This window comes from Elephantulus edwardii, unplaced genomic scaffold (genome assembly GCF_000299155.1).
Source record: "Elephantulus edwardii isolate Elephantulus edwardi_28Jun2011 unplaced genomic scaffold, EleEdw1.0 scaffold00365, whole genome shotgun sequence".
Lineage (NCBI taxonomy): Eukaryota > Metazoa > Chordata > Mammalia > Macroscelidea > Macroscelididae > Elephantulus > Elephantulus edwardii.
In genome coordinates, this window is record NW_006400115.1 from 727,492 (window position 1) to 735,934 (window position 8,443).

The 8,443-nt window shown below is 42.4% G+C and overlaps 1 pseudogene; it reads left to right on the top strand.

The window, feature by feature from the left end:
• Window positions 1-537: 537 nt before the first annotated feature.
• LOC102862010 lies at window positions 538-979 on the top strand (annotated as a pseudogene).
• The last annotated feature ends 7,464 nt before the right edge of the window (window positions 980-8,443 follow it).

An 8,443-nucleotide genomic window follows, 5' to 3' on the forward strand; every position in this document is an offset into this window, starting at 1 on the left:
TTCTCTTCCTTCCACCCAAACAGCTGCAGAAAAGAAGATAGCTACAAGAGTCAACCACTAGCATCAGCTGAGACCTAAAGATGGCACAATTTGGTCCTGGCCACCTTAACTAGACCTTGATTTGTTCAGGCAAGAGTGGCTGTCTTCTGACCAGATACAGGAAAAGAGATCAGTGTGAGGGTTGGCCAAGAGCACTGAGACATGAGGCCTACATTACATGATCCTAACCACAACTCTGGGTATTTCTGAGAAAAAGACCCTAGGCAGCACTTCTACCTACCCCTAATGTACCTGGCCCTGCCCCAACCAAAGTGGCACCCTTTCCCTCTTCCTCACCCAGACAGAGAGAGTGCCCCTCCTGGTAACATGCCTAAAGTAAGTGAAATGGAGCTTCAAAATCCTTGCCTCCAAGGAGTAACTTGGTTTCATCCTTTCCAGAACAGACCCGTTTGTTCTTTTAGCAGTCCAGATTATGTCTTCTCCAGCACCACAACTCAAAAGCATCTATTCTGGGCCTTCCAGAGACAGTGATGCAAGATGGAAGCCACCACGGACTCAGGAGTAAAAGTCCCTCGCAATTTTCGACTGTTGGAAGAACTGAAAGAAGGCCAGAAAGGAGTAGGAGATGGCAGTTAGCTGGGGTCTAGAAGATGACGAAGACATGACACTTACAAGATGGACAGGGATGATAATTGGGCCTCCAAGAACAATTTATGAAAACCGGATATATAGCCTTAAAATAGAATGTGGACCTAAATACCCAGAAGCACCCCCCTTTGTAAGATTTGTAACAAAAATTAATATGAATGGAGTTAATAGTTCTAATGGAGTGGTGGACCCATGAGCCATCTCTGTGCTAGCAAAGTGGAAGAATTCCTATAGCATCAAAGTAGTTCTGCAGGAGCTTCGGCGCCTAATGATGTCTAAAGAAAATATGAAACTCCCTCAACCGCCAGAAGGACAGTGTTACAGCAATTAATCAGAAAGAAAACCCACAGGCCCTCCCCCTCCCCCGTTCGATGTAAGCAGTCTTCATTTTCCACAGTAGTCAGTTTTCTAGGTATGTCTTGTCGACCTCAGAAGTACTGGAAAGGAAGCTCCCACTCAAGGGCAATTTCTCTTAAGATCCTGTAAATGATACTAATTTTTTGTCCATTTGAATTACCTGAGTTGTGCTCCAACAAATCATTCTGTCAAGTGTAACCACTGTCCATGTAGTTGAACTCCTGGGATCAAGAAAGTGTGTTTAAATCGATTTCCCATCGTAAGTGGTGGGGCACATCTAACTCAACTGTGAAGAGACACGTCACACAATCACCTTGCTGCTGATACGTTGCCTGGGGTCTCTGCCTTCTCCCCTTCCCCCTCCCCTGCCTCCAGCCCCCTCTCCCTGCAACAGCCCTCCAGCTCAGGGAGTCTTCTTAGAATAGATGTGAAGGTTTCGGGTCACAGCCCATGGGACTACTGCTGGGTGCATAAGTCTTAAATGGTGCCCCCATTCGAAGCCATCCTTCCCCTCTCCTCCACTCCCACCCCTGGCCGAAGCATAGATTGTAATCCCCTCTGCTCCTTTCTAAAATTGTCCTTTGGTGAGGAATTCAGGGCTTTCCCCACATCTTCTTTTCCCCCACCGGATCGAGGGGTGATGCTGCTGCTGCTTTCCTCCTCCCAGAGCCCCTTCCTGCACCGTCAAACCCCACACTTCCCGTGACACTTCCTTGCTTTGGCCAGAAGCCATCAGGGAAGGTTGGAAAGAGCCTTTGAGCTCCCTCGTTTTGTTTTCTAACCACACTGATTTCCTCTCCACCAGCCTGGGACACGAACACGGGGCCCTCAGCCCTGCCACCCTCTGCTGTCATCAGCTGATGCGTTGTTTTAGCTCAGGTTTTGATACGGTGGCAAGAACGGTCACCGGGGTTCCTCAGACCTGCCAGCTCTCAAAGTCCTTGGTGGTTAAGCTTGGAGAAAGGCCACATGAAGACACTTGTAAGCACACACGGTCCCTCTGAATGTTTTCTTTTCCTGTAATTGCTTTTGCTTTTAAAAATGGAAGAAGTTTTAAACAGACAGGGCTCTCATTCGGTCATCCTTGCAATCCATTCATTGGGTCTGGCTTGGAGTCTGACAACTAGAGCAGAACAGGAACCTGGAAGCCGGTGTACACATAGGTTTGGTGCTGCTGCTCACCATCCTCAGCAGGGCGGCAGAAAGAACTAGGTGTGGTGTGCACGGCAGATCCTGAAATTGACGAGTTTGACCTCCTGGCAAATTGCTGCGTTTTCCCCATCTTTGTGTTCAGGACCACTAAGTGCTGAAATGCAGATGCATACCGAAATAAAAGCAATTCATTTGTGTTTTACAAGGGGCTTCCCCCCCCCCTTCTTTTAATCTAGAATTTCTGTAAAAAGCACCTTTTGAAGCAGCAACTATCAAGTCTGAAAAACAATTGATGTTTCCATTTATTTTTTTTTCTTTCTGGGGAATACCTTAGTTCCAAGGATTTAGCATCCTGTAAGTAAAGTTTAACATAACAGTATTCCGTGAGCAGGCCTTTTATTGTCAGACCATTGCCTGATTTTAATATAATAAAAAGAGAAAAGTGTGCATTACTTTAAAAAAAGCACCGATTCTGATTGTATCATCCTTAGTCATTGTTCAGCTCTCTAATGCAGAGCAAGTAATTGTGAAGATCATGGCTTGGATCAAATACACCTTAGTGTCTAGACTGAGCTCTTTGCTCTTTAGTACTCTGAAGATGTCCCTGACAGCAAACTTTCCCAATGCAATTCATCTTTTGATTTCCAAGTGTTGATTGTGGAGACAAGCAAACTGAAGCTGTTAACAATCTCAATCTCTTTACCGTCTATCATGATGCTGCCAATCGGCCCACTGATGAGAATCTTTGTTTTCTTAATGCTGAGTTTCAATTCATATTGAAGGATGCAGTCCTTGACTTTCTGCAGCAAGTGCTTCAGATCCTCCTCTGTTTCAACAAGCAGGGTTGTGCTATCTGTATAACATAGATTGCTGATGAAACTTCCTTCAATCCTGACGCCACATATCTCCTCATAGAGCCCAGCCTCCCAGATAATCTATTCTGCATATAGATTGAAAAAGTATGGAGATAGGACACATCCCTGATGTACAACCCTCTCCAATTTTGAAACATGCAGTGTTTTCTTGCTCTGTTCTGACGACTGCCTCCTGGTCCAAGTATAGGTTTCGCATTAGTACAATCAAGTGTTCTGGGATTCCCATTCTTCTGAGAGTTAGCCAAGGTTTGTTGTGATCCACACAGTCAAATGCCTTTGCATAGTCAATGAAACAGAAATAGCCATTCCTCTTGTACTCCCTGCTTTCAGCCAAGATCCATCTAACAGTAACTATAATATCCTTAGTACCACGACCCCTTCTAAAGCCAGCCTGCACTTCTGGCAGTTCTCTGTTGATATGCTTTTCCAGACATTTTTGGATAATCTTCAGCAGAATCTTGCTTGATTAATGATATTGCTTGATAATTTCCACATGGTGTTGGATCACCTTTCTTTGAAATGGGAACAAATATAGATCTCTTCCACACAGTTGGCCAAGTGGTTGTCCTCCAGGTTTCTTGGCACAACTTCGTGAACACATTCAGGGCAGCATCTTTTAGTTGAAATATGTCAATTGGTATACTATCAATTCCGGGGGTCTGATATTTTGCCAATTCTTTAAAAGCAGCTTGAATTTCCTCCATCACCACAGGGTCTTACCCATATGTTGTTTCATGAAATTCTTCTGTGTCTCCCAATTCCTTTTGGTACAATGAATGACTCTATACTCTTTTCATTTTCTTTTAATACATTCTGGATCATTTAATATTCTGCTCGCATCATCCTTAAGTATTGCAACTCCGGGTTTGAATTTGTTCTTCAGTTCCTTCAGCTTAAGAAATACTGACCTAGTTGGGCCCTTTTGATTTTCTGACTCCAGCTCCCTGCACGTTTCATTGCAACACTTTACTTTGTCTTCCCGTGCTGCCTTTTGAAATCTTCTGTTCAGTTCCTTAATATCTTTATTTCTTCCCTCTGCTTTGGCTTCTTGGCACTCTAGTGAGATATTCAGAATCTCTTCTGACATCCATTTTGGTCTTTTCTTCCTCTTCTGTCTTTGAAATGACATTTTGCACTCTTCCTGGATGATATTCTTGATATCCTCCCACAACTCATCTGGCCTTCGCTCATTAGTGTTCAAGGCCTCAAACCTGTTCTTGAGATGGTTTTGAAATTCAGGTGGGATAAACTCAAGGTAAAATTTAGTTCCTGTGGATTTAATTTCATTTTCCTCAGCATCAGCTTGAACTTGCGTAGGAGTAGTTGGTGGTCTGTTCCACAGTCAGCACCTGCCCTAATTTTCACAGCTGATATTGAGCTTCTCCAGCGGTTCTTTCCACAGACGTAATCAATCTGATTCCTATGTATACCATCAGGTGAAATCCATGTGCATAACCTACGTTTATGTTTCTTATAAAATGTATTTGCAAGGAATAAATAGTTGATTGTGCAAAATTCTATCATTCTATCTCCAGCTTCATTTCTGTCACCAAGTCCATATTTCCAACTACTGGCTCTTCTTTTCTCTTCCCAACTTTTGCATTCCAGTCACCCATTATTATTAATGCATCTTAATTACATGTTTGATCAATCTCTGACTGCAAAAGTTGGTAGAAATAGAAGACTATTTGCTCTTCTTTGGTTCTGGTTGTTGGTGCGTATATCTGAATGATAGTGGTATTCATTGGACTTCCTTGTATGTGTATAGATATTATCCTGTCACTCACAATAATGTATTTCAAGATGCATCTAGAAATGACTTTAACAATGAAAGCAACTCCATTTTTCCTCCTTTTTTCCACCTCCAGCCTAGTAGATCATATGATCGTCTGATTCAAAATGCCCCATGCCAGTCCGTCTCATCTCACCAATATCTAATATGTCAATATTTATGTGTTCCATTTCTTCCTTAACGACATCTAATTTTCCTACATTCATGGTTCTACCATTCCATGTTTCAGTCACTAGTATCTGCTTATAACTGTTTCTCTTCCTTTCTGTTTCCATACTCAAAAGGTCCACTTCAGTTGCCCTATTTACTTGTCTAAGTGTGTACATAGGGTTTTTGAAGGCCTGCTATTTTGGAGTGGATGGCCAATCCTTTTTCCTAGTTGGTCTTAATCAGAATGTTCAGATTTAGAAAAGTATCTGACAGACAAGCATTTTACAGGAAAAAAAAGCAGATAAAAGCTATTTCCCTAATTGTAGAAACAACTAAGTTTCAGTGTTGTCCCTGCCCTTGACACAAGTGTCTTGACCCACCCATTTCCCTGCTCCACCAGCATTTCCTTCTACTCCCATCTACTGCCTTCAACACCTATCTCCAGTTATCTAGATCTTGATCTGATAGCTTATATCTCAAGCTTTATGGGCTTCTGTGATTCCAAACACTTCAAGCTGCTGCCAATTTCTTATGCTGTGGCCTGTGTATCTCTTGAGTTTAGGGGTCTACAAGTCCAAATACAACGTACTAATGTTAGGGAAGCCTTCCTACCTCAGACAGTTCTGAAGAAAATTCCTTTCCCTTGAATTTCTGTTGCAGGTTTGACTTGTGGCTTACAGCTTCTTCCTTTCCATTTGTATCACACTGTACTCACAATACGATGTGTCCTACTAGAGGAAATAGTAGGATCTCTGGTGGCCTAGTGACAAAAAGCTGTGCTGCAATCTTGAAGGCATGTAATTTGAGGCGACCAGTCACGCCATGGGAGAAGGATGGGCAGTGTCCTCCCATGCATTTAACTGCCTCTGAAAACCTGGATGAGGGTCAGCTATTGGTCGATTCTGACTCTATGGTACACAAATAGAACACAGGAGGGACTCAAGTGGAAAAATATTCCTTGTTTATGAATAGGAAGACTGAACATTGTGAAGATGACAGTCCTACCAAGGGCAATATATATGTTCAATGCAATCTCAATACAAATACCAAATTCATTTTTTAAAGATAAATAAAAGACAGTTGGAAAGTTTATTTGGAAAGGAATGAGACCACGAACAAACAAAACTCTTCTTAAAAATAAAACTGAGATAGGAGGGTTATGACTCCCTTATCTCAAAACCTATACAGGCCTTCAGTATGGACTAAGGCTCAACGTCAAGAAGACAAAGATTCTCGCCACTGGACCAATTGGCAGCGTCAGGATGGATGACGAAGAGATTGAGAGTGTTCACAGCTTCACTTTGCTCGGCTCCACAGTCAACACTCTTGGTACCAGCAGTCAGGAAATAAAAAAGCGTATCGCGATGGGAAAGACTGCCGTTAGGGACCTCTCAAAGGTACTCAGGAGCAACAGTGTCTCTCTGGAGACTAAGGTGCGCCTGATACAGGTCATGGTATTTGCAATCGCTTGTTATGCATCAGAGAATTGGACAATGACTAGGGAGGACAGAAGGAGAGTGGATGCTTTTGAGCTGTGGTGCTGGAGAAGGGTACTGAATGTACCATGGACTGCCAGGAAAACAAACAGATTCATCTTGGAGAGGATTAAACCAAGCTGCTCCTTGGAGGCAAGGATTCTGGGGCTTCATCTGACATACTTTGGACATGTTGCCAGGAGGGACGGGTCCTTGGAGAGGGACATCATGCTTGGGAGGGTTGAGGGACAGCGCAGGAGGGGAAGACCCTCTATGAGATGGATTGATTCGGTGACTGGGGTAATCGGGATGGGTGTGTCAGAGGCGGTGCGGTTGGTGCAGGATAGAGCAGGGTTTAGAGCTGTTGTGCATAGGGTCGCTATGAGTCGGAAACGACTCGATGGCACATAACAACAACAACAACCTATGGTTAACTGCTTTTGACAAGGAGAAGAAATCAGTTAAGTGGGGAATCATCAGCCTTTTAAACAACTGGTCTTGGAAAATTGGAAAAGTATCTGCAAAAGACTCAAGCTAGATCCACACCTCACTCCATACACAAAAACCAACCGAAGGTGGATCATGGACCTAGGACTAAAAATCAAGGACTATAAACTTCATTAAAGAAAAGCTTGTAAGAACGCTAGAAGTCCTTATCCACAACATTAACAGTCTGCAAAGTATCCTGAAAAACCTACATCCAGGAGAAGATAAAATAGATTAATTTGACCTTCTAAGAATCAAATCCCTATGCACATCCAAAATCTTCTCCAACAGGGTAAAAAGGGACTGGATAAAAATATTTGGTAATGACATGCCAGATAAGGGGCTTATATCTAAAATTTATAAAATACTTAACACCACAACAAGATAATGGTAAATAATCCAGTTGAAAAATGGGCACAGGATATGAATAGACAGTTCACTAAAGAAGACATTCAGATGGCCAACAAGCACATGAAGTAATGTTCAAAATCCCTAGCTCTAAGAGAGATGCAAATCAAAACAATTATGAGATATCATCTCACCCCAGTAAGAATAGCAAATTTAACAGCACAACAAGCAATAAATGCTGGCGAGGTAGCAGAGAAACTGGGACCCTTATTCACTGTTGGTGGAAGTGTAAAATGGTGCAACCACTGTGGAAGGTGGTATGGCGCTTTCTCAAAAATTTGCAAATAGAAATACCGTTTCACCCAGCAATTCCAGTACTGGACTATTCACCAAAGAGACCATAACTGCCGCCCAAGCCAACATGTGCACACCCCTGTTTATCTCGGCTTTGTTCACAATAGCTAGGAGTTGGAAACAACCTAAGTCCCCATCAACAAACTAATGGATAGAGAAGCTGTGGTATATTCACACAATAGAAGAACAAGGAACTCATGCAATATTATTCAAAACGTATGACCCTGGAAGACATTATGCTGAGTGAAGTATCTCAGTCACAAAAGGCAAATACTGTGGTGCCACAGTTATAAAACAGTACTGATATCGTGGTTGGCGGGAGGGGTGGGGGAGAGACTGAGAAAGATGGGATTAATAATGTAAACTGCATTGAAACAGATGATGGAGTAAGCTGTTTAAAAGGGATATGTAATTAGGTATTTTTGTCATGACGGGAGTCCAGGGTGAAAGATGCATAGTTGAGTGGACCTGGGGGAAGGATTTTAAAACAGTGAATGTATTTTTCTTTTACTTTTCCAAGTGGGGAGTGTACTGGGTGGGAGGGGTGGGCGGGGAGAAAAGTGCAACAATGAATGAATGGAAATCCAAAGTCTCTGTAAATTTTCATTGAAATTAATAATAAAAAGTATAAAAAAATAAAAAATGTTTTATTTCAATTGTTGCACATTTTCTTACCCTCTCTCCCTTCTTTCAGCCCTCCCCAAAATGCATCTCTTGTTTTAAATTGCTGTCATACATTTAATGCCTAATCATATATTTCTTTCAGACAGTTCTTTCCCTCATCTAATCTAATTCTCTCTCCAACA